The sequence below is a fragment of the Neofelis nebulosa genome, chromosome 7, assembly GCF_028018385.1.
Source record: "Neofelis nebulosa isolate mNeoNeb1 chromosome 7, mNeoNeb1.pri, whole genome shotgun sequence".
Classification (NCBI taxonomy): Eukaryota; Metazoa; Chordata; class Mammalia; order Carnivora; family Felidae; genus Neofelis; species Neofelis nebulosa.
Genome location: NC_080788.1, coordinates 82,949,685 through 82,972,819, shown reverse-complemented (window position 1 = coordinate 82,972,819; position 23,135 = coordinate 82,949,685). Strand labels below are relative to the sequence as shown.

At 39.2% G+C, this 23,135-nt stretch overlaps 1 protein-coding gene and 1 long non-coding RNA gene across 7 annotated transcripts in view; one reads left to right on the top strand and one right to left on the bottom strand.

Annotated features, from left to right (window-relative positions):
* The window catches only part of AKAP6 (A-kinase anchoring protein 6), a 500,699-nt gene that overhangs the window by 336,242 nt on the left and 141,322 nt on the right, over window positions 1-23,135 (bottom strand). The window lies entirely within an intron of this gene.
* LOC131517074 (uncharacterized) lies at window positions 295-3,191 on the top strand. Its single transcript, XR_009264366.1, has 2 exons — window positions 295-361; window positions 3,006-3,191. It is a non-coding gene; the product is annotated as an uncharacterized LOC131517074 (long non-coding RNA).

Sequence of the window (23,135 nt, the reverse complement as noted above, 5' to 3'; positions counted from 1 at the left end):
TCTCAGGTTTATCTTTGCACAGATGGCTTAAAACACCACTGGGCCCCTAACAGACACCAATGAATGTTTGCTAAATAAATGAGTTCTGGGATGTTAGAGAATCACTAAAGAACCTCGGGCCTGCCTCTGCCTTCAACAAGCTCCTCCCGCCCTATTCCCACTTTCCTAAGATACTGTTAAGTCAGAGTGACCAGCAGTTCTGAGGTGGCACAATGGATGTCATATAGACTTCTTTGTTACAAAACTCAATGACTGTCTGACGAGGGAGCAAATGAATGAATAATGGCATGTCAGATCTTGGGTAGGAATATACTTAGAGTCCATTTCCAGCTTCCAACTCCAACTGGGCCTGGTCTAGTCAGTCAGTTTCAATGATAAATAAGAATTTGCCTTCCCAAAGCTAAAGGGCTTTTCCACAGCTCCCTCTCAGACAAGCAATTACTCTATTTCTTTCACACCTCAGCACCTGCTTCCTTTAAGCTGAGGTTCTTTCATTTATGATGATAATACAGAAAGGGAAGACACATCCAGCAGTCAAAACAACTCAGTGTGGATGAATCACAGACTATATGGCTACCAACTGGTGGCACTTTAACTTTCAGATTCTTCGAACAACTTTCAAGAGTAAGGAGAAAAAGCATATTTTCTACTAGAAGTGAAGAAAGTATTTGGACTACTAGAATATGTCTTAGGAGTTATCTTTTTCATTATTGGCTTTTATCTAGAATTTGATAGCATAGTCTGTGACAATTTTATTTTAGAAAAGAGAGAGATGTAACCTCAGTTCTATGGTCAGTTATATCCTGGCAGGAAAAAAAAAAAGGAACACGTACTTCACAGGGTCCTATTTTTAATTCTCATTTAAATAGCTGTCAGCTCTTGCCAGCACAAAAGAAGAAAGATGATAAAATCAAAACAATATTTTTCTGATCAGAACCAAGTATTAGTATCAGTCTGGAAAACTATGTTTATGTGAGAATTTACATATTCTTCAGAAAATTTAAGAAACATCTAAACATAATTTTCCCTAAGTCTGTCAAACACCAAAAGTTTATATGTATAAATATGTACATGCATATGTGTGTGTGTGTCTGTGTGTGTGTGTGTATATATATATATATATATATATATATATATATATATATATATATAAAATTTCCAAATAGAGGCATAGAAGCACTTGACAAAGTTAGCTGTAAGAGGGATTCTTCTAAGATTCCTATAAGGGAAATGTATTTCTTTAATGGCTCTCATTGTGAAATATAATCATTCATTTATTTTTTTTTAAACATTTTTTTAAAGGGTGCCTGGATGACTTGGTTGGTTAAGCGTCTGACTTCGGCTCAGGTCATGATCTCACAGTTCTTGGGTTTGAGCCCCATGTCAGGCTATGCTGACAGCTCAGAGCATGGAGCCTGCTTCAGATTCTGTGTCTCCCTCTCTCTCTGCCCCTCCCCACCTTGTACTCTGTGAGACAGGGGAGTGGCAGACAGAGTGGGAGAGAGAGAATCCCAAGTAGACTCCTTGCTGCCAGTGTGGAGCCTGATGCTGGGCTTGATCTCACAAACTGTGAGATCATGATCTGAGCCAAAATCAAGAGTTGACCCTTTACCAACTGAGCCACCCAGATACCCCAATTATTCGTTTAATTATAAATTAATATGTTATAAAATATTCATTATATATTAAGCTCTGAGCTCAGCTCTTGGAATTAAAACAAAAAACAAAAAAACAAAAAAAACCAAAAACCAAAAAACAAACAAACAAAAAAATATGGCCCCTGTCCTCAAGGATCTTAGAATTTGGGGAGATAGCAGATAAGTAAATAATAATGTTTGAAAAGCACAGTGATGGTATCTGCAGATGGTATCATGAGAATGAGAAGGAGGGGGTGGGTACCTTGCTCAGAATAAGAGAAGCTGGTCAGAGGAGGTGAGGCATAGCCAAGTTCTAAAGAACAAGTAAGAGGGAATCAGAGCTGGATTTGGGAGGAAAGCATTCCAGGAAGAAAAGGCATCCTACAGGAAGACCTGGAAGCAGGAGAGTATAGGGCAGTTTGATGCAGGAGCTGAAAACACCTTGGTATGAGAAACCCAGAGTGTAAAGGAGGGAGTGAGCAGAGAGACAAGAAATAGAACCAGAAAATAAGAGAACTCGTCACACCTGAAGCCAGCCCAGAGGAAGGGATGTCTAGGATCACAATTTACAGTACATCTTAATCCTAAGGGGCTCCTGTGGCCGTTAGTGTCAGAGGACTGCAATTACAATTGAATTCAGTCATGATTTAATTTCCCATTTGACTCATGAATTCACACAGATCAAAATCGATTGTTGTCACAAAAACATTACATAACTGATGTTTTACATTACTCTCTATATATATTCACAACGTAAATATAGATGTTATTATAAACATCAACTTCATTTTTAAAGGCACACATAACACATCCTAAAGCAATGATTCACAATCACGAAGTGTTGGAGTTGGAAATCTCCTGGTTCAATTTCCTCTATTGTAGAGGAGGAAACCATGGTCCAGAGAGGTTGTCATTTGGTCCAGTCATATTCTAGGCAGGAACAGCCCCTGTACAAGGACAGAGGTTTCTGAGTATCCCATAGCACACAGTGCCTGCCTTTAGTATTTGCTGGGGGTGGGGGAGCGAGGCAAATATGTATAATATATATAATTTTATATATTACATATTATAAGCTATGAATTATAAGCAGCCACTGTTGGATTTTAAGCACAGTAGCAAAAGCTTGGATGAAAGTTGTATTTTAGAAGGATCATTCTTTGTTTTAATAGGAGGGTGGGATTAAGGGTTTTTTCAACAACTCAGAAAAAGAATGATGATAGTTGGACTTAGGCAAAGGCAGTGGGAATGGAAAAGAGTAAACATATTGTAGAAACAATAGGGGGATATAACAGACATGATTTGGTAACCAGATGGACCTGGTGGGTGTAGAAACAGAGATGCTGAGCATGAGTAACTCTTCATTTCCAGGTATGGGTAACTGAGTAATCCTGGAGGAGGTATCTGATGGGATGCACATGAAGCGTTTGTGGAGAAAGAAGATGCCAGCCAGCCTTGAGATGAGCTGAACCAGCCTGCGATAGGTGCAATGATGGATGTCACAGCCAGATCATCTGCACATCCCACGCGGTGCTAAATGACATTCTTGGTATTTGAGGTAGTTTGTGCTACTTTCATTGCCTCCCAAGGTCTGGGCACAAATTATAATTCCTGATACGACTACTACACTTTAGCAGTATCTTAAACTTCTATTTTATATCATTTCTTGATTTCCATTTCTGGTTGTGGCAGATGTGCCTGTGCAGAAAAACCATCTCACCGAGAACAGCTACACATGCTGAATAAAAAAGAATCAGTTTGGAGGCATCAGAGATTTGCCAAGGCAGCAGGGATTTGAGAGTTTAACATCCCACAGAGAATGGAAATTCAGAGATGAGATAGCTGGAACCATTTACCCCTTAAGGCCTTTGCAGATTTGTAAGCAAAGCTAAGAAGTTTAAAGCTGAGATTTCAGTTTTAGCCGTTTTCACTGCTGGAGGGACGACAACTGGAGCTCAGAATCTACCAAAGAGAAGGGGCACTGGTAAAAATCCAACATTTTAGGGAGCTCTAAGGGAGCACTCCAGAGGAGTACAGGTAAACCAGAAAGTAGACCAGTTTTCACAAATGAAGACAATACATAAAAAAGATAATAATCATGACCAAGTTGGATTCATTCCAGGAAAGCAATGTTAGCTTAGAGTTTGAAAAAAAATTTTAAAAAATCATATGATAATCTCAATACATTCAGAATAAAAACATATTTACAACAATTTAAAAACATGAAAAAGGAAACATATGGTGACAGGAATGTAGAAAGACTTGGATAAAGAAACTTCTTGGATAAGAAGACTGAAGATTATGAAAATGTTAATTCTTCCTAATTCATCTCTAAATACAAAAAAAAAAATGCTAAAGCCAATAGAATTTTATTTGGTACGAGACAAGTTGATTATAAAATTTAAGTGGAAAAATAAGCAACAAAGATGGAAATATTTTGCAAATATCATTAATTTCAGAACTTTTAGTTGCGGGTAGAGATAAAACCAGCCAGATAACTAAAGAAACATTATAAAGCTATAATATATAAAGTAATGTGGTATTTATACACAAATGAATAGATAAATGGAACAGAATATAAAGCGAGAAATAGAAATTGATGGAGTTGGCATCAGTGAGAGAAAAGACAATTTGTTCAACAGATATTTGGACACTATGGTACTATTGATCTTTGATTTTAAAAAAACTTTATATTCCCATATTTTTAAGATGTACATCAGGATAAATTCTCAAGTAAAAAAATATTTAAAATATAAAAAATCAAAACTTAAAAGGATTGCAGGAAAATATATGAGAAAAATATCTGTAATGTCAAAGTGAGGAAGATTAGAGCATGACACAAAGCCCATAAGAAAAAACTGATAAACTCCACTGCACAAAAGTGTTATACTTCTATATGAAAAATAAAACATCAGAAACAAAGTTAAAATATAAAAGACAGACAAAAAAGCACTCACAAATATTTACATTTTCTGTAAGTTAACGAGTAAAAGAGCAACAATCCCAACAAAGTTTATTTAAAAAGTATTAGTATAAAGATTACATAAAAGGGAATATAATTGTCTCTTTTTTTTTCTATCAAAGGTGGTTTTTATACAACTGATAAGCACTTTTCTACAGCTGCACTTGTGGAACATCACATGGCAAAAACAAAAGTTATTTTTCGCTAGACACTTTTTTTTTAAAACCTTATTAAAAACGAGAATCATCCTGCAGAGCCTTGGTAGCTCAGTCAGTTAAGCATCCAACTCGTGATTTCTGCTCAGGTCATGGTCTCATGGTTTGTGAGTTCAAGCCCTGCACTGGACTCTGTGCTGACAGTGCAAAGCTTGCTTGGGATTCTCTCTCTCTCCCTCTCTCTCTGCCCCTCTCTTGCTTGCACTCCCTCTGTCTCTCTCTCAAAATAAATAAATAAACTTTTAAAAAATGAGATCGGTCCTAAAATATAAATATAGAAAGAAAGAAATTTAAATTCACAAAAAAGGCCTGTACATTATCAAAAAGTCACTGAAATACCACATTTGGTTTTATAAAAATTCAAGTCCCTTTTGTTGTAAAAGGAACACAGCAATTTGTTGGTGTTGATGGTGTGGTTTCTTCCTGCAGGGGATGGGTTTTATTATTTTTTTACCTGCTTTCCCTAGCAAATACTCTTACTTGCTAAGAAGAGAAAATCCACCTAGCTCAAGAGGCAGTGAAAATGAGGAAAGAAACATGAGAAATGGCCCCTTTGGTCATGGTGCACCCCCAGCCCCCTTTCAACTCCAACTTCTTCAAACTGAGGCTAAGATTCTACCCCACCTTCCTTAAGAGTGCCTGGTCCCTAGGGAAAGAAATGCAGCTGGAAGGGGATCACAAAGCAGGAACATGGAACTCCCTCAGCCACCTTCCCCGACAACAATAAAATTAATTTAGTACATTTTATATCAAAAAGAAGGGGAATAAAGAGTGCTAGGGTGGTAGTGGGGATGCTACTTTATACAGAGCGGTAAAGAGACAAGCTCTGATAAAGTGATATTTGAGCAGAGATCTCAAGGAAATGAGGACTGAGACAGGAGTGCATTTGGGGGAAGCATACCCCAGGAGGTCAGAAAAGCCAGTGCAAAATCTCACAAGTGGGAGTTTGCTTAGTATACTTAGGGAACCCCTAAATAAAACTGAACAAACAGGAGAGTGTAGGAGATGTAGCCAGAAAAGTTGGCAGTAGAAGAAGGAGAGACACACAGAGCCATTGCAAGACTTGCTTTTCCTCTGAGATGGGGAACCACTAGAGGATGTCACAGTTGGTTTCCTGGGAAGCAGACTCTACAGTGGATATTGGTGTGCAGGAAGTTTATTAGGGAGTATTCTTGGGATGAACTCTTGAGGAAGAGGAAGAACATAAGCAGGGTTGGGGAAAGTTGAGCTGTAATGCAGTCTCAAAGAATGCATCGGCTTACCTACATGGAGTTCTGAAATGGAGAATACTCTCCAAATTGCCCCAAGGTAGAAGAAGAAGCCAAACCTTTATAGCCCAATGAGTTCTTAAACAGACCATAAAGATCGAGATTGCTGTGAGTTCATCAAAGGGTGTGAGAAGAGGAATAGGAAACCATAATTAGAGAAAAGTTTTTAGGGATTACTGCTGTAAGGGAGCAAAGAAATGAGATGGTAGCTGGAAGGGAATGTACAAAATGAGGAAGAGTTCTTCCTCTTTCAGACTGTGATATTGTATAGCTTGTTTGTATACTGAAGGGAATAATGAAGGTTGCATTTGGTCTGGAAGGATTTACGTGAAATTGATAACAATAATTGCTTCTGGAGAGGGGAACTGTGAGGCAGGAGAATAAGGGGCAAGAGAGAGACATCCTTTTCAATGTTTGCCATTTTGTATCTTTGCATGCATTATGCACAAATCAATCAATAAAGTAGAACAACTAAAGCAGATCTTTGTAACACTGATCCAGAAAGAGATCCTAAAATATAATAGGAAGCAAGACAGTTGGTTAAACAAGAACAACAAACATGCTTTAAAAATTACATAAATATGAATATAAATACGGTCTAGAAGAATATATGCCAAGTTGTTAATGGGGGTAAACCCTAAGAATATAAAAGGAAAGTTCTCACTTGTCTATTGTTTGATTTTTTTACAACAATCTTGTATATAAGGAAAATATGTATTTCACATTTTAAAAGTACTTTTACTATACATGAATCTGTAAATATGAATTAATTTTCTTTGTGTTAAAGCAACCAGGAAACCAACTAGATACTTTCCTGGGCCACTGGGATCTGCAGGCATGAGCATATGCGGGTAGGGCCAAAGAAGAATAAGAATAATCAGACAGGGGTTGATCAGATAGTGTACTGAACTCTGGCTCCTGAGAGTTTGTCTTGCATTGTTTTACCTACCAAACTTTACCTACTATTAGTGATACCTAAATTCAAACAAATAGTAAATGAAAATGGATTTTTAAAAATCTTTGAGCTCCATACTAGTTTATGATAAATCACAAAACTGTTTCTTCTTTCCTTAAAATAGCTATGTGAGTCACTGTACACAAATATGTACAAATCGTGGAAAGAAATCCAGCATCAGAAAGCATGACTGACTATGAATGGGCACTGACTATGAATAGGGTACAAATGTTTAAGAAGAAAGCCCTTTGAATACTGCATATTGTGCTATTATTTCAGTCATAAGATTTGAGGGCTTAACACAGATCTTCCATTAATTAACAAAGAGCCCATATAAGAGAACTCACTATTTAAGCCAGTTGTAAATTTTTTCACCTTCAAACATGACCCCAACATTCTCTTACTTTAGAGCTATGATTTTTTTTCACCCAACTCTGAAGAATATAGTTCCACTTCTTCTTTATTCTGAATATCTAACATAGTAGCCAATGTTTCTCTCTCAACCAAGCAGCTGCCTATCATTTGTTTGAGTTAAGAAATGCAAATGTATTCACAGTGCCCTACTCAAAGGAAGGCTATTAAGAGACAAACTCATACAAATAGGATTGGGGAGCTCTGTTCTCTCTTCTCCTCTCCTCAGAATACATTTTCCTCAACACCCTCTAACTTGAGACTAGCTCCTTCCTCATAGAAACTAATTTTATGCTGAGCCAAAGAGGGCAACATAGTAGAAATCAGGATCTCTAATTGTGAAGGGTGAATTCCACTGCACCAAGGAGGTTTGTTTATACTTCTATTCCCTATCTTAGTCCAACAATTCTCTCTTTCTCTAACCCATGTGACCAGGCTCTATACATGCCCATCGCCTGCCTAAAAGCCAAAACCACCTTTCTTCACTTCGAGTCATCATAATGTATTTTGTGTGTTCTGGGAGCTCCCCATAAAATCTACTCTAGTGTTCATCTTCCTTCCCGGACCTGCTCCTTAAGCAAACATTATCTCAGGCTAACTCTAGTTTTCCACTTGCTGATTATGTTGTTTAGGCATTAAATACATTTTTGTGTTTTTTGATGGCAGAGATCCTCATTTGGCTTTCTCCCTGAGGACATTCAGTTCATCTTTAATCCTTGTCACCATGGCCTGTTAGCTTAGCTGCTGCTGCTTTACATCTTGACTCCAGTTGGAGCCTGGAATTTTCCTCCTCACTATTTACTTACTTAATCTTTCCAGTCATCTGTTTAGCAGAAGGACCTTCATCTCCCTAAAATCTATCCCTTGATTTCATAGATCTGAGTGTAATGTCTTCCTGACACATTTGAAGGCAATCACACAGGCACTTGGCCTGAGGGCACACATCCACAAGCCTGGGGGGGGGGGTGCTTCTTGGCAACAATGTTCACTAATGTTGGCTCTTAATCATTGAATATGAAAACTTAAAACTTCATACATGGCTATGGTCAGTATATGCCTTTACTTTAAATCTTAGAGTTTACTTTTGGCATTTAGGGGTGATGCCAGTATGTCTGGAAAGCTATGTGAAAGATTCACTGTGGATGCTAAACCCCAGCCAGGCAATGCCTATTGACAGGAGAATCTAAGACTGTCATATGAGCTACATTTATATAGTGCTTACCATGGCCACTCATCATTCTAAGCATTTCACAGATACTATTTCATTTAATGCTCATTACAATCCTGTGAGACAGATGCTATTATTATGACCATCATTTCACAGAAAAGGAAAATGAGGCACAGTGAGCTGCTTTGTGTAGCCATGTAAGAGGTGGGGCTGGAATCTGGACCCAGACAGTTGGGCTCCAAGCATCAACTCCTTTAACCACTACTCTAAATTGCCTCTCATTTGTAGCAAGATCTCTATAAATAAAATTGCTTTGCTACTGAAAAGATCCTGCTCAATTGATTTGGGGGACCGAAGTAGCAAATATACCGCAGAGCATTTTTGCAAGTCTGTGATACATACTAGACTTGGAACTGTGGCACTAAATTGGTTTGTCAGGACAGACACACACACATGGGAGCCAAGTTGCCTCGGAGCTGAGCTTCAACGAGCCAGGCTCAGCCACTCCTTGGGAGAACCGTGAACCCCACCCTCAGCTTCCCTCTTCAGCTGCTTCTACTTAGGGAATTTTTCTATTATTTTTAACTCTGGGATTCAGAAAGATCTGCAACTTGGTGCCCAACATCTAAGGGTTTTCATCTTTGTGTGACATTTAAAATGTGGCTAGAAAAAATTCTATATATGGGTCACAAGGCTAAAGTCCAGTAAGAGTCTTAGACTGCTATGCAAATATCTTACTACAATGTCTTTTTGAAGTGATCCACACAATGGAAGCTAAATTGGAACCTCTTCCAGCCCCCATTTAGCTGTTTGCTCTTAATCTGAGTAGAGTCTGAGCTGGCTCTGGGGCCTCCTGAATAAGAAGGCACTGCAAATTTTTCCCCAGGCCTCTCAATAATTTCCAAGGAGTTGACTCTATAGATCCACCCTCCTTCTCTGGCCTTCTGTTTGTAACCCTTTTAAAAACTAATCACCACAAGAATGTTAAGTGCTTGAGGTCAGAATTTTTGCCAGTTTTGTTCACTGCTATGCTAAGAAGAATGTCTGACATATGGTAGGCTCTCAATAAATATTTGCTGAACTGATAAATATATAAGATAGTAGAAAACACAGCATATAAATATGTCTTAAAACAATAAATTGAACTTCTGTTTCAGCATAGAAACAAGAAAATTTAAAAGTATGAGGTAGATAATAATTACAATGTTGTATAGTTGAAAGAGGGCTCAAAACATTTTTTATGGGGAGCTCAAAGAGCTAATAACAATTTCTGTCTACAGACTTGATTCATCAGATTAAAAAATTTTTTTAATGTTTATTATTTTTGGAGGAGAGAGAGACAGAGAATGAACAGGAAGGGGTAGAGTGAGAGAGAGAGAGAGAGAGAGAGAGAGAGAGAGAGAGAGAGAGAGAAAGAGACAGAATCTAAAGCAGGCTCTAGGCTCTGAGCTGTCAGCACAGAGCCTGACCCAGGGCTCAAACTCACAAACCAGGAGATCATGACCTGAACCAAAGTCGGATGCTTAACCAACTGAGCCACCTAGGTGACCCTTGATTCATCAGATTAAAATGCACCTGGGTGGCTCAGTTGGTTTAGTATCTGACTCTTGATTTTGGTTCAGCTCATGATCTCATGGTCATGGGATCAAGCCTGGTGTCAGGCTTTGAGCTGAGCACCGACCCTGCTTGGGATTCTTTCCTTCCCTCTCCCTCTGTGCCTCCCCAGCTCATGCTCCTCTCTCTCAAAATGCATAAATAAACCTTAAAAAAATAAAATGAAGTAAAATGCAAGGATTCAAGGAAGCGGGTTGGTGGTATGCAAGTGTTACAAACACAGCTGGTTTCTCTTGCATCTCTACATGAAGAAAATTCATTAAAATGCTTCTTTTGGGGCATCGGGGTGGCTTCAGTCAGTTAAGCATCCGACTTCAGCTCAGGTCATGATATCACAGTTTGTGGGTTTGAGCCCTGCGTCAGGCTCTATGCTGACAATTCAGAGCCTGGAGCCTGCTTCAGATTCTGTGTCTCCCTCTCTCTGCCCCTCCCCCTGTTCTTGCTCTCTCTCTCTCTCTCTCTCTCTCTCTCTCTCTCAAAAATTAAACACTAAAAAAAATTTTTTAATGCTTCTTTTGAAGTTTTGCTCTTCATAAAATGTCAACATACCTGCCTTCAGTCCTGCAAGACATCTTGCCCAAATCCCACCTTCAAAAAAGAACTGATAACAAAAACATTCACTAAACATGATAAATTGGGGGGGAATGCCTGAATTGGTTACAGTCAGTATGACAGCAGAATGGTATAGTAAATTAAGAGATGGTTTGGGGCGCCTGGGTGGCTCAGTCGGTTGAGCGTCCGACTTCGCTCGGGTCACGATCTCACCGTCCGTGAGTTCGAGCCCCGCATCAGGCTCTGTGCTGACAGCTCAGAGCCTGGAGCCTGCTTCTGATTCTGTGTCTCCCTCTCTCTCTGGCCCTCCCGCCGTTCATGCTCTGTCTCTCTCTGTCTCAAAAATAAATAAAAATGTTTAAAAAAAAAAAAAAAAAAAGAGATGGTGTAGTAAATTAAGAGAGACAAGTCTAAGAGACAAGTCTAGGGACAAGTCTAGAGACAGTCTGAAATTTAGTCTTAGCACTGCTATTAACAATTTTGATTCCTTAGAAGAGAAACAATCTTTGTGCACCAATTCCTTCATTTGTTAAGTGAGCTAACACTAGGACCCATGTCATAGAATGAGGATTAAACGTGATTGTACATGCATAGTACCTGACATGACATAAATGTTGAATAAAGGTTCACTATGGTTATTAAACACTCATAAGCCACCAAAAATGAAGTATAAAAGAAGACTGCACTAAGATTTCCATTCTTTTGCATTATGTTCACCGGGTTGTAGCTCTGGGTTCACTGTCAGAGAGAAAATTTAAACAAATATACTTCCTGTGTCTCAAAAATATAAAACTGAAAATGAATGTTCTAGAGCTGAGAAAGTGAGCAAATGTATACTTTTCCCACAAATGAATGGAAACTTAGAGTTTCCATCTAAAAAAGTTAATATACCTCCTAAAGCAAGGAGCATGTGAACAATTTTTTTAAATGTAACACAGAGATCTGAAATCAGAACAAATTTTGAAACATGAGTGAACCACAAATATTAAACAGAATTTATGTTAATCTTTCAAATTTCCATTTATCATTTATTTATTTAATGTTTATTTTTGAGAGAGAGACACAGTGCAAGCAAGGGAGGGGCAGAGAGAGAGGGAAACACAGCATCCGAAGCAGGTTCCAGGCTCTGAGCCATCAGCACAAAGCCCAATACAGGGCTCGAACTCATGAACTGTGAAATCATGACCTGAGCTGTGAAATCATCACTTAACCGACTTCTACCCAGGTGCCCCTTCAAGTTTTTATTTAAATTCTAGTTAACATACAGGACAATGTCGGTTTCAGGAGTAGAATTTAATGATTCATCATTTACATACAACAGTCAATGTTCATGACAAGTACCCTCCTTAATACCTATCACCCATCTGGCCCATCACCCACCCACCCCCCTCCATCAACCCTCAGTTTGTTCTCTATTGTTAACAGTCTGTTATGGTTTGTTTCCCTCTCTCTCTTTCCCCCCCCCCCCATATGTACAACGGTTTTGTTTCTTACTTCCACATTTAAGTGAAATCATATGGTATTTTTCTTTCTCTGACTAACTTATTTTGCTTAGCATAATACACTCTAGTTCCAACCATGCTGTTGCAAATGACAAGATTTCATTCTTTTTTATGGCTGAATAATAATCCATTGTATATATATACCACTTCTTTATCCATTCATCTGTCAATGGACATTTGGGCTCTTTCCATAGTTTGGCTGTTATTGATAGTGCTGTTATAAACATTGGGGTGAACGTACCCCTTAAAATTTGTATTTTTGTATCCTTTGGGTAAATACCATAGTGCAATTGCTGGACCGTAGGGAGTTCTATTTTTAACATTTTGAGGAACCTCCATACTGTTTTTCCACAGTGGCTGCACTAGTTTGCATTCCCACCAACAGTGTGAAAGGGTTCCCCTTGCTCCACATCCTCACCAACACCTGTTGTTTCTTGTGTTGTTAATTTTAGCTATTCTGACATGCATGTGGTGGTAACTCATCATGGTTTTGATTTCTATTTCCCTGATGATGAGTGATGTTGAGCATCTTTTCATGTGTCTGTAGCTACCTGGATGTCTTCTTTGGAAAAATGTCTTTTCATGTCTTCTGCCCATTTCTTAATTCGATTATTTGTTTTTTGGGTATTGAGTTTGCCAAGTTCTTTAGAGATTTTGGATACTAGTCCTTTATAAGATATGTCATTTGAAAATAGGTTGCCTTCTAGTTTTGTGGATTGTTTCCTTTGCTGTGCAGAAGCTTTTTAACTTGATGAAGTCCCAATAGTTTATTTTTTCTTTTATTTCTCTTGCCTCAGGAGACATAGCTAGAAAAATGTTGCTATGGCCAATGTCAGAGAGATTACTGCCTGTGCAATAATTTTTAGGCCTCACATTTGCTCCATTTCAGGTTTCACTTTAAATCCATTTTGAATTTTATGTAGGAGAAAAGAAAGTGGTCTGGTTTCATTGTTCTGTGGGTGGCCGTCCAGTATTCCCAATACCATTTGTTGAAGAGATTGCTTTTTTTCCATTGTGTATTTTTTCCTGCTTTGTGGAAGATTAGTTGGCCATATAGTTGTAGGTCCTTTTCTGGGTTTTCTATTCTTTTTTTCTTAAGATTTTATTTTTGAGCAATCTCCACACCCAATATGGAGCTCGAACCCACAACCCTGAGATCAAGAGTCTCATGCTCCACTGACTGAGCCAACCAGGCATCTCTCAGTTTTCTAGTCTTAAACAGAATTTTTAAGATAAGTGCAAGACCAAGTAAGCTGAAAACATATCCTACAAAGAAAACTTAAATCCTCATCTCCCTCAGAAACTAGTTTCCTTCAAGATACAATCCCTATTTCTCTTCCATCTGTAAACCATAAGCCAGCCCCATCTGGAATTTAGTTTGGTTACAAATAAATTTGTCAGTATGTTTACCTTGAAATGTTTTCTCTCTCCTCAGAGAATTCTTCTAAGGACAGTTATCCTTAGATATCACTTAGAATCACTCAAAATCACTCAGTTGTTAGTTTTAAATCAGAAACTTGTCTGTATATGTAGAAGTTGAATCATGTGAAATTACCTGTATTTAACTGCCTTTGACCTAAAAAAAAATCAATTTCATATGGTTCCATTTCATTTGTTGTAAATGTTTTGGATTTACAAAACATTTGGATGAATGTTTTCTTGGGGGCATTGGGAGGTAGGGAAGTGAATGGATAAGAAGAAGAAATGTATTTCTCAATTTTTACGTCCCCTCTTCAAAGTTGTTTTGTCATAAACCCAAACACTTTATTGAGAAACTGGAACTATTTCATGTGGTCCTCTTAGCATTAATGAAAAAAGACAGAGAAGCTCACAGTGACAGCAGCAGTAGACCCATGGCCCAACCATACAGGAAGGTGGCAAGGAAGTGAACCACTAACAATGTTAAGAAAACAATGGCTTTCTGCCCACTGTGCTAGGATAAAAGCTGCATAAGTGGTGGATGAACAAGCTATTCTGAGAAATATCAGGCAGTTACCTACCACGTAAAGCACTAGATTTTCAATCCCCTCCCTTGTAGTCCACATCCCTTCAAATGAACCTTTTCCAGGCAGGTTTACTAAACAGTTGAAAAATGCTTAGATTATGAACCTACAGGAATGCAAGCAGCAAGCAGCTCACTCCACTAATTAAGCATTTTAAGCTCTTCTTCCCCCCAGACTTCTTCTCTCTTGCCTTTTTCCCTCCGTTTTGGAATTTTCATTAGAGTGTGATATTTGAGAGCAAACACTATATTTTCTGGCTTTCCTAATTTGAAAACCAGATGGCCTCTTCACTGGCCCCAGGGAAGAGGGAAAACAACTTATTATCAACAATTCCCCTTGGCTTTCCATTTTCTAGTTTTCAAACACCCAATTCCATTGCTACCTATTGTACATGTACCCTGGAGACAGTGTGAGCAGCCTATAAAGCAGGCTTCCTGCCTCCAGAGGAGGCTCATCACTGCCTCTGAGGACCACCCCTCCTTTTCTCCCATTTTCACCTCTCATCTCCATGACCATTGGCCACCAGAAGGAAAACAAAATATAACTCTAAGCTGTCATCTATGTTATACTGGAATTATTGTTTCAAAGCCCATAGTAAGAAAGCAGTAGGTTAATCTTAGAGAAAATTAATGCAGAAAACAGAAACTGTTTTCTATGTTCCAATCCAACATTCCACAAGAATTTATATTTAGGCAAATACATGTGTTTGGGAGTGCTCCTAGCCTCAACTTTAATCATTCTGAGAGAGGAATAGTCCAACCAGTTTAAACTAGCTTTTCATTCTTTGTAGCCCATGTGGCATTCCAAACATTTCTAAGCATTAGAGTTACATCATTTTCTCTCTCTTTTTTCTTTAATACAAACAGCCATTATATTCCATTTTCATGACCTTTAAATTCCCAATATCAAATTACCCAGCTGTTGTTTCCATCTCTCTCAGTTGCTAAGAGATGGAGATGGTGGCAGACCAGACCAATTTTCTTCAACATAGAATTGCAAGTTGACATAAGAGAGAACTAAATTCAGCCAAAGCACAATGAACCCAACAGTTGGCAGCCGGGCTGTGTGTCTTTTCACAGCTGCAGGAGACAGTTGGTTCATAGAACCTCATTGCCATCTCCCTGCCAACATCACTGCCATGTTTTCATGCACTCTCCACAATGCCCTTCAGCAGAGAGGCATTTTCATTTGCATCACAGGGATCTGTCTGCTGTTACACTGTCTCTCCTAGAGTTAAGTTCCAGGGCTAAAGACCGTGACCTGTTCTGGACTAAGCCCTGTAATAATAATAATAATAATAATAATAAACAGAGAAAACAGTTTAGTGAATGCTATGGGAAGCATCCATACTCCCCCACCACTTCTGATTGAGGTACTTATTCTCCCATCTTCCAGGAGTATTGGCTGCTTACTGCTCTCAGCTAAGACCCTCTCTGGGAACTGCCCTCAGCTGCCTCACCCAAGGTCATGTCCTTCCCTGGGAGTTTTCTACATCCAATGCCTGCTCAGTGGGAGGGAGTATAAACCCTAGCAGGGAAGGGGTAGGGACATAACTCCATGGAGTCTCCAGTAGGAATGACTGAGGTGTCTATTGCAGCTGCCCTGGGTTTCAACCCTCCCCCCTGCTTGATCTGATGTCTCACACCTCTCACAGATGTTTTATCAAATGGCCTCCAGCAAGCAAATCCCAGAGCCTGAGAATCTGCTTCCTAGGAACACAACCTATGATGTCAAATACATTATCAAAGCTCTAGTTTCTTTTAAGGAACAAGCCATGGGCTTCTATACATTGAAGTGTGAAAGAAATTTCATAGGGATTATTTTTCATAGGGATAATTTGGTTTACTCACAATAATTGTGCTAACATTGAAGTCATAACCCAGAATGAATGACACACTGCAGTATCTGTGCTTACTCAGAGGAGTCCAGTAACACAATGTCCAGTGTTTCATTCTCAGCCAAGCTCCAGTCATGGTGCAATGTCAATAGAATGACTGTAAAATGGAGGCAGATGAATAAAGACAGTGTATGCCCTGGATAGCAGCACAGGTTTCAATCAGTGCTAATTGTGCAATGACAACATTAGCTGCAACCCTGCTAGGGGGCACAGAATTCCACCCACCCAAAAGAGGTAGGAGAATGTTGAAAGAGTTTACAATAAAAATTGAATAGGGGCACCTGGGTGTCTCAGTCGGTTAAGCATCCAACTTCAGCTCAGGTCATGATCTCATGGTCTGTGAGTTTGAGCCCCGCATCAGGCTCTGTAGTAACAGCTCAGAGCCTGGAGGCTCCTTCGGATCCTGCGTCTCCCTCTCTCTCTACCCCTCCCCCACTCATGTTCTGTCTCTGTCTCAAAAATAAATAAACATTAAAAAAAATTTTTTTAATGGAATAAAGATAGAATAAATCCTGGAGACAAGTGATACACAGGGTTGTCAAATTAAGTCCCAGTTAATAGCCACAGACTTGGATTGCCCCACTGGCAAGAAAGAATTAAACTGTATATAAGAAGGTTCAGCATGGTAATCTATGGTTTTGGAAGTAGCACCCAAGTCTTACATTCTGGTCTAGACTGTCTTAGTTACTATATCTGCCCATGACTGGATTAAAGGACTGGTCATGGATCAAATAACTTCTGCTTCATTTAGTTGTGTAAATGACTGTAAAACACTAGGAAAATGTAGAAATAGGTATTATAGATGATGACATAAACCATGGTACTTTAAGCTAAATTTTGTAGTAAGATATGTAATTATGGAGGTAATCTGTGTTTATTTATAATTTTTGAAATGTTTTGCGGAAACTGGGTGGCTCAATTGGTTAAGTGTCTGACATCGGCTCAGGTGAGGATCTCATAGTTCATGAGTTTGAGCCCTACATCAGGCTCTGTGCTTACAACTTAGAGCCTGGAGCCTGCTTCGGATTCTGTGTCTCTGTCTCTCTCAGCCCCTCCCCAACTCATGTTCTCTCTCTCTCTCTCTAAAAAATAAACATTAAAAATTTTCTTAAATCAAATTTTGAAATATTTTAAAGACTCTGAAATATAATATTGCCTTGAAGGTTTTTTTTAAAGTTATCTTTATACCTAACATGGGACTTGAACTCACAACCTCGAGATTAAGAGTCACATGCTCTGCCAACTGAGCCAGCCAGGTGCCCCTGCCTTTAAATTTTAATTTGAAATATTTAATAGGTATCAGCTATGATTTTAATTGAATAATTTGATTGTTTAATATAAAGGAATTTTTATCATAGTTATAAGTTTGGTTTATTACATTTTCTAATTTGTCTACATGATAGAAAGATTAATTTAGGGATGCCTGGGTGGCTCGGTCGGTTAAGCATCCGACTTCGGCTCAGGTCATGATCTCACGGTTCGTGAGTTCGAGCCCCGCGTTGGGCTCTGTGCTGACAGCTCAGAGCCTGGAGCCTGTTTCGGATTCTGTGTCTCCCTCTCTCTCTGCCCCTCCCCTGTTCATGCTCTGTCTCTCTCTGTCTCAAAAATAAATAAACGTTTAAAAAAAAAAAAAAGAAAGAAAGAAAGATTAATTTAGCTAAGCTTCTAGGTCTGTCCTATTCATCTAAGGTGTCAGAGATCATTAGAGAGGTTAAAATGTTTTAGGAATTTAAATGTGTGGGGGGCGCCTGGGTGGCTTGGTCGGTTAAGCGTCCGACTTCAGTTCAGGTCATGATCTCACGGTTCGTGAGTTCGAGCCCCGCGTCAGGCTCTGTGCTGACAGCTCAGAGCCTGGAGCCTGTTTCAGATTCTGTGTCTCCCTCTCTCTCTGCCCCTCCCCTGTTCATGGTCTGTCTCTTTTTGTCTCAAAAATAAATAAACGTTAAAAAAAATTTAAAAAAAAAATTTTTTAAAAATGAAAAAATAAATGTGTGAATGCTATTAACTTGTTACACTTATGAGCTAATTGAACATTAATCAAAAAACAAATGGCAGTGACTGCTCTTATTTTTACACTAAACTTACTAGATGTATAAATAGAAGCAAGAGATATTTAAGAGGAAACGAAGGCTTAAGAAAAATCAAGCTTTAAGATTTCCCACTTTAATAATAATTCATGCTCTAAGTGTTCCTTTCTACCTCAATTGTCAGGAATTATTTATGCCTCACCCCCTAGTGTTATGCCTCACCCCCTCGTGTCTGTTCAAACTATGAATCTCTCTAGCACAGCAAACTTAATTTAAATATTTTCTTAGCATTTCATGCTCTAAAATTTCAGAGTTGGCAGTTTTCCTCTCAGCTGCTTTACATGGCTCTGATGATGTTTCCCAAGAGATGAAGCTGATGGCTCCTGGTAGGACAGGGATGTGCTGCTTTTGTACAGCTGCTGATGTGAGTTCCAACAACAGCAGTGATACAATTTCTTTGAAATAAGTCCGAAGTCAGACAAGAAAACCACAATATTTTTTCCAAGAATAAAATCTCATAAACCCCAAATTATCATTAAAGTCCTTATTCTTGGTTTGATGGCTGTTCAATCTTCGGGGAGTGGAGAGGGCATCTCTAAAATGGTGTTTCTCAAATTTTAATGGGCACATGAGTCAGCTCTGGAGATCTCGTTAAGCTGCAGGCTCTGGTTCTGTAGCTCTGGGGTGGGGGCAGGGATTCTGCATTCCTAACAGGTTACCAGGTTTGCCCAAGCTTCTTGTCCACAGAGCATACTTTGAGTAGTGAAGTTGTGAAGGTCAATACCCCCCCCCCCGACGTTTTGTGGCCTTTTAAGGGGTGAAGATTCTCTGTTGGGGGTGGCAGTAATGTGCTTACATGCTAACCTTGAACCTCATATGGCATCACCGTATTTGAAGCAATGGCTGTTTCACCACTTAAAGATTTGTTTGTTGAAAAAGCCACTGAAGTTAAAGCAAATCGGTTATTTCCCAACATCTACAGGCTAGTTTGTTAGGAAATGATAAGATAAATGGATATTATTAGGCTTAAAAGTGACAAAATATGTCAAATACACATATCAAAAAAATTCATTCTGATCATGAGGTAACTGAAGGTATAATCCTTCATTTCAGAAACGTAATATAAACTGTATTTCATAACTTAGAACCATCCCTGAGCAGCAGTTCTGTGGCTCACAGGCCGAGAAGGTATGCTTTAGGTTTCTGTTTTTCTAACTAGCCAGGCAAGGAAATGCTAGGAAAGCTGTGGAGAGCCTGTTTCTCTATCAACACTAGGTGGTGCTATAATACAAGTAAACAGTAAAAGTATATCCAATCCCTTCCCTTACCAGGATACAATTCTTTTTTTTTTTTTTTTTTTTTTAATTTTTTTTTCAACGTTTTTTATTTATTTTTGGGACAGAGAGAGACAGAGCATGAACGGGGGAGGGGCAGAGAGAGAGGGAGACACAGAATCGGAAACAGGCTCCAGGCTCCGAGCCATCAGCCCAGAGCCATCAGCCCAGAGCCATCAGCCCAGAGCCTGACGCGGGACTCGAACTCACGGACCGCGAGATCGTGACCTGGCTGAAGTCGGACGCTTAACCGACTGCGCCACCCAGGCGCCCCAACAATTCTTAATGATTTAATTATTCACCAAACTTTGTCTACTTTCTTACAGATTAAAGTAAAAACTGATTTTGAGTTCATTCTGTACAGATAATTGGACATGTTTTAAAAGTTTTCTACTTCTAAGAAACGCTATAGGAAATCTACTGGAAGTTGAATACGGCATATAACTTAATGGTTTTTTAAATGAATGAGCATTTGTGTGCATATGTGTGTTTTAGTTCTTCTTAAATTACATGGGAAAATCTTAATGGTCACAAAGTTTGTGATATATTGGCATACAAAAAAGGTTGTGAAAATCTCTTTCCTTAGAGATCTATAAGAATAACACAAAACTTTCTATTGATTTGCTGGATTAGTTTCATAGGCCTGCTGAAGCAAGTTGTTAAACTTCAGCAAACAATGCCTAGAAATTATTTCCTGGCACAAGGTCTCTTAGCAGAACAGGAAAGCACTTCCCCAAAGCTGCATGAGTTCTCACCACAAATCCCATGCATCAGGGAGGAGTGACAAAGCGGAGGGAGGATCAGCAAGTTTTCTAGCTGGAATGCCTACTAAATACGTCTTCCAAAAGCATCACTAAGTTTAGGACTGTTTTACACATTCCACAAAGCAAAGAGTAATTTCAACAAAACCTGCCTATTATTCATATCCTACTAAGAATCACTTTAGGGGCGCCTGGGTGGCTCAGTTGGTTAAGCTCCTGACTAGGTCAATTCATGATCTCGTGGTTCCTGAGTTTGAGCCCCGAGTCAGGCTCTGTGCTGACAGCTCAGAGCCTACGCCTGCTTCAGATTCTGTGTGTGTGTGTCTCTCTCTGCCCCTCCCATGCTCGCTCTCTCTCTCTCTCAAAAATAAGTAAACACAAAACAAAAAGAATCACTTTAAACAAATGCTCTGTCTCAGATCACTACCTCAGAAGTAATGATGTTGATAAAGGTGAGATAGGAGTGTTAGAGCAAAGGGGGCAAATCCAGTTATAACACAGGACACTTGGTGACTGGCAAGTCTCTGGAGGCTGTTGTGGTGAGAGGGGAGTTTTGATTAAGAGAAAACAAGAGGGTAAGAGGGTATGGAGTACCTGAGAGAGAGGACAGACAGACAAAGATGGGAGGTGGGAGGCAGTGAACCATAAACAAAAGTCCCATTTTGCCGTTTTACCTTAGGTCATGACAGCACAGGTGTGTGACTTAGCAGAGACCCTTCCTAACACTTGAAATGAACAGGAGAGATGACATCTTCCAACACTCTGCACAGAAATGTAAATATGAATCAATGAGGTCTCTGCCCTCAAGTGTTTCTGTGCCACACTGACCAGGTGGGCTGATTTTCATTCACTCCATGAAAGGGCAACACATTGTCTCACAAGCCTATGGTATATGCATTGCCTGGATATAGATAGCAAAGCATACAGGGATGAAAATGGAGTCCAATAAGTCAAAAAGCATGGAGTGAGGAACATTTTTCTCATGCAACCAGCTCTTCCTGGTATGTCATTTCATTTCTTCTTCATTGATGGCAGCCATAAATATTAATAGGGCATCTATTTTGCTCATGGTGCCAGGTTTCCTCTTGTACTAATGTTTGAATAGAAAATACATAAGTCTTTCTAGATTCTAAATGCTATTGCTTGGGTTCCTATTTCATGAGGACTGCCTTATGAGTGCTCCTTTTACTGATTCAGTTTCTCAAAATCGCCCAAATCCAACCCTTTGAAAAGGAGGCAATCATTAGGGTGAGAAGGAGGGAGAAGAAATAGTATCTGCAGCAGAGCCAAGAAGAAAAGGATCGTAATCAGCCATTGAAAAGTCACCTGACAGGGGCACCTGGGTGGCTCAGTCAGTTAAGCACCCAACTTTGGCTCAGGTCATGACCTCGTGGTTCCTGAGTTTGAGCCCCGCATTGGTCTCTGTGCTGACAGCTCAGAGCCTGAAGCCTGCTTCAGATTCTGTGTCTCCCTCTCTCTGCCCTTCCCCCACTCATGATCTGTCTCTCTCTCTCTCTCCTAAAAATAAACATTTAAAAAATTGAAAAAAAAAAGTCACCTGACAGATGGAGAAAGGCTAGGGAAAGAAAGAAAGAAAGAAAGAAAGAAAGAAAGAAAGAAAGAAAGAAAGAAAGAAAGAAAGAAAGAAAGAAAGAAAGAAAGAAAGAAAGAAAACTGAAAGCAAATAAAACAGGGAAAATTTAACTTATAATGACAGAAGGAAAGAAATGGAGTTGTGAGCCCTAAAAAAGGCGCAGTGCCTGAAGGCAAGCTCAGGAAGACTGGGGTTCTCGTTGTAAAGCAAAAAGTGTGAAGCAGGAATCATAGACCAACCTCTTGGGATTCTCACCTCTCCCATAACTAAGATCAGAGTACTAGGAAAAGTCACCCAAACAACCAAGGAAAAGAGCCACCTGGCTTTTAAGACAGCACAGTTTAGAGGAGCAGAGATAAGACAAGGTGTCAAAGAAGCAGGGTTGGATTCATCATTCTGACACTCTCTAGTTAAGTGTCCTGGGCCAAATGATCACCTCCTTAAGTCTCCATTTCTTGTCCTGGAGAACGATAATCCTTTTGCTACAGGTTTGTGAAAAACCTGATATAAATGTCAATCATTCATTTTTTAAACTTACTATGGAAAATTTCAAACATTCAAAAGTAGAGACAACAGGATAATGAATCACCATGTACCCATTGTCCGTCAATAACAGTTACCAACCTTGGCCAATCTTGCTTCACGTATGTTCCCACCTACTCCTGCTGTTCTGAAGTTATTTTGAAGCAAATCCTAGACATGCTGTCATTTCATCTAAATAATATTTTAGTACATATTGCCAAAAGACAAGGACTCCTTTTGTTAAACACAATGACAATACCCTTATTATACCCCTACAAAATTTAATTCCTTAATATTATCAAATATCCAATCAGTGTCCATATTTCCTCAATTGTCCTATAAACATCTTGTTTGTGTAGCTTGCATTTTGAATCAGGATCCACACAAGGTCCACACACTGATTGGTTAATATGACTCTAATAGCTGTATCAGTCTATGTTTTTTCTTTCCCACTCTCTCTCCCATGTGGGAAGTTTATTGAAGATTCAGTTGTCTGTCCTGTTGAATATCACATTTCACACAGTCTACGTTTTGCTGACTACAACCTCATGGTATGATTTGACACTTTCTCTTCCCCCTTATGTTTCTTGGAAATTAATAGTTAATTAAACTTGATCATATTCCAGTTTCTTTTCCTTCTTTTTTTTTTTTTTTTTTTGGCAAGACTAATTCATGGATGGTGGTATATAGTTTTGTCAAGAGTTGCATATGGTTGT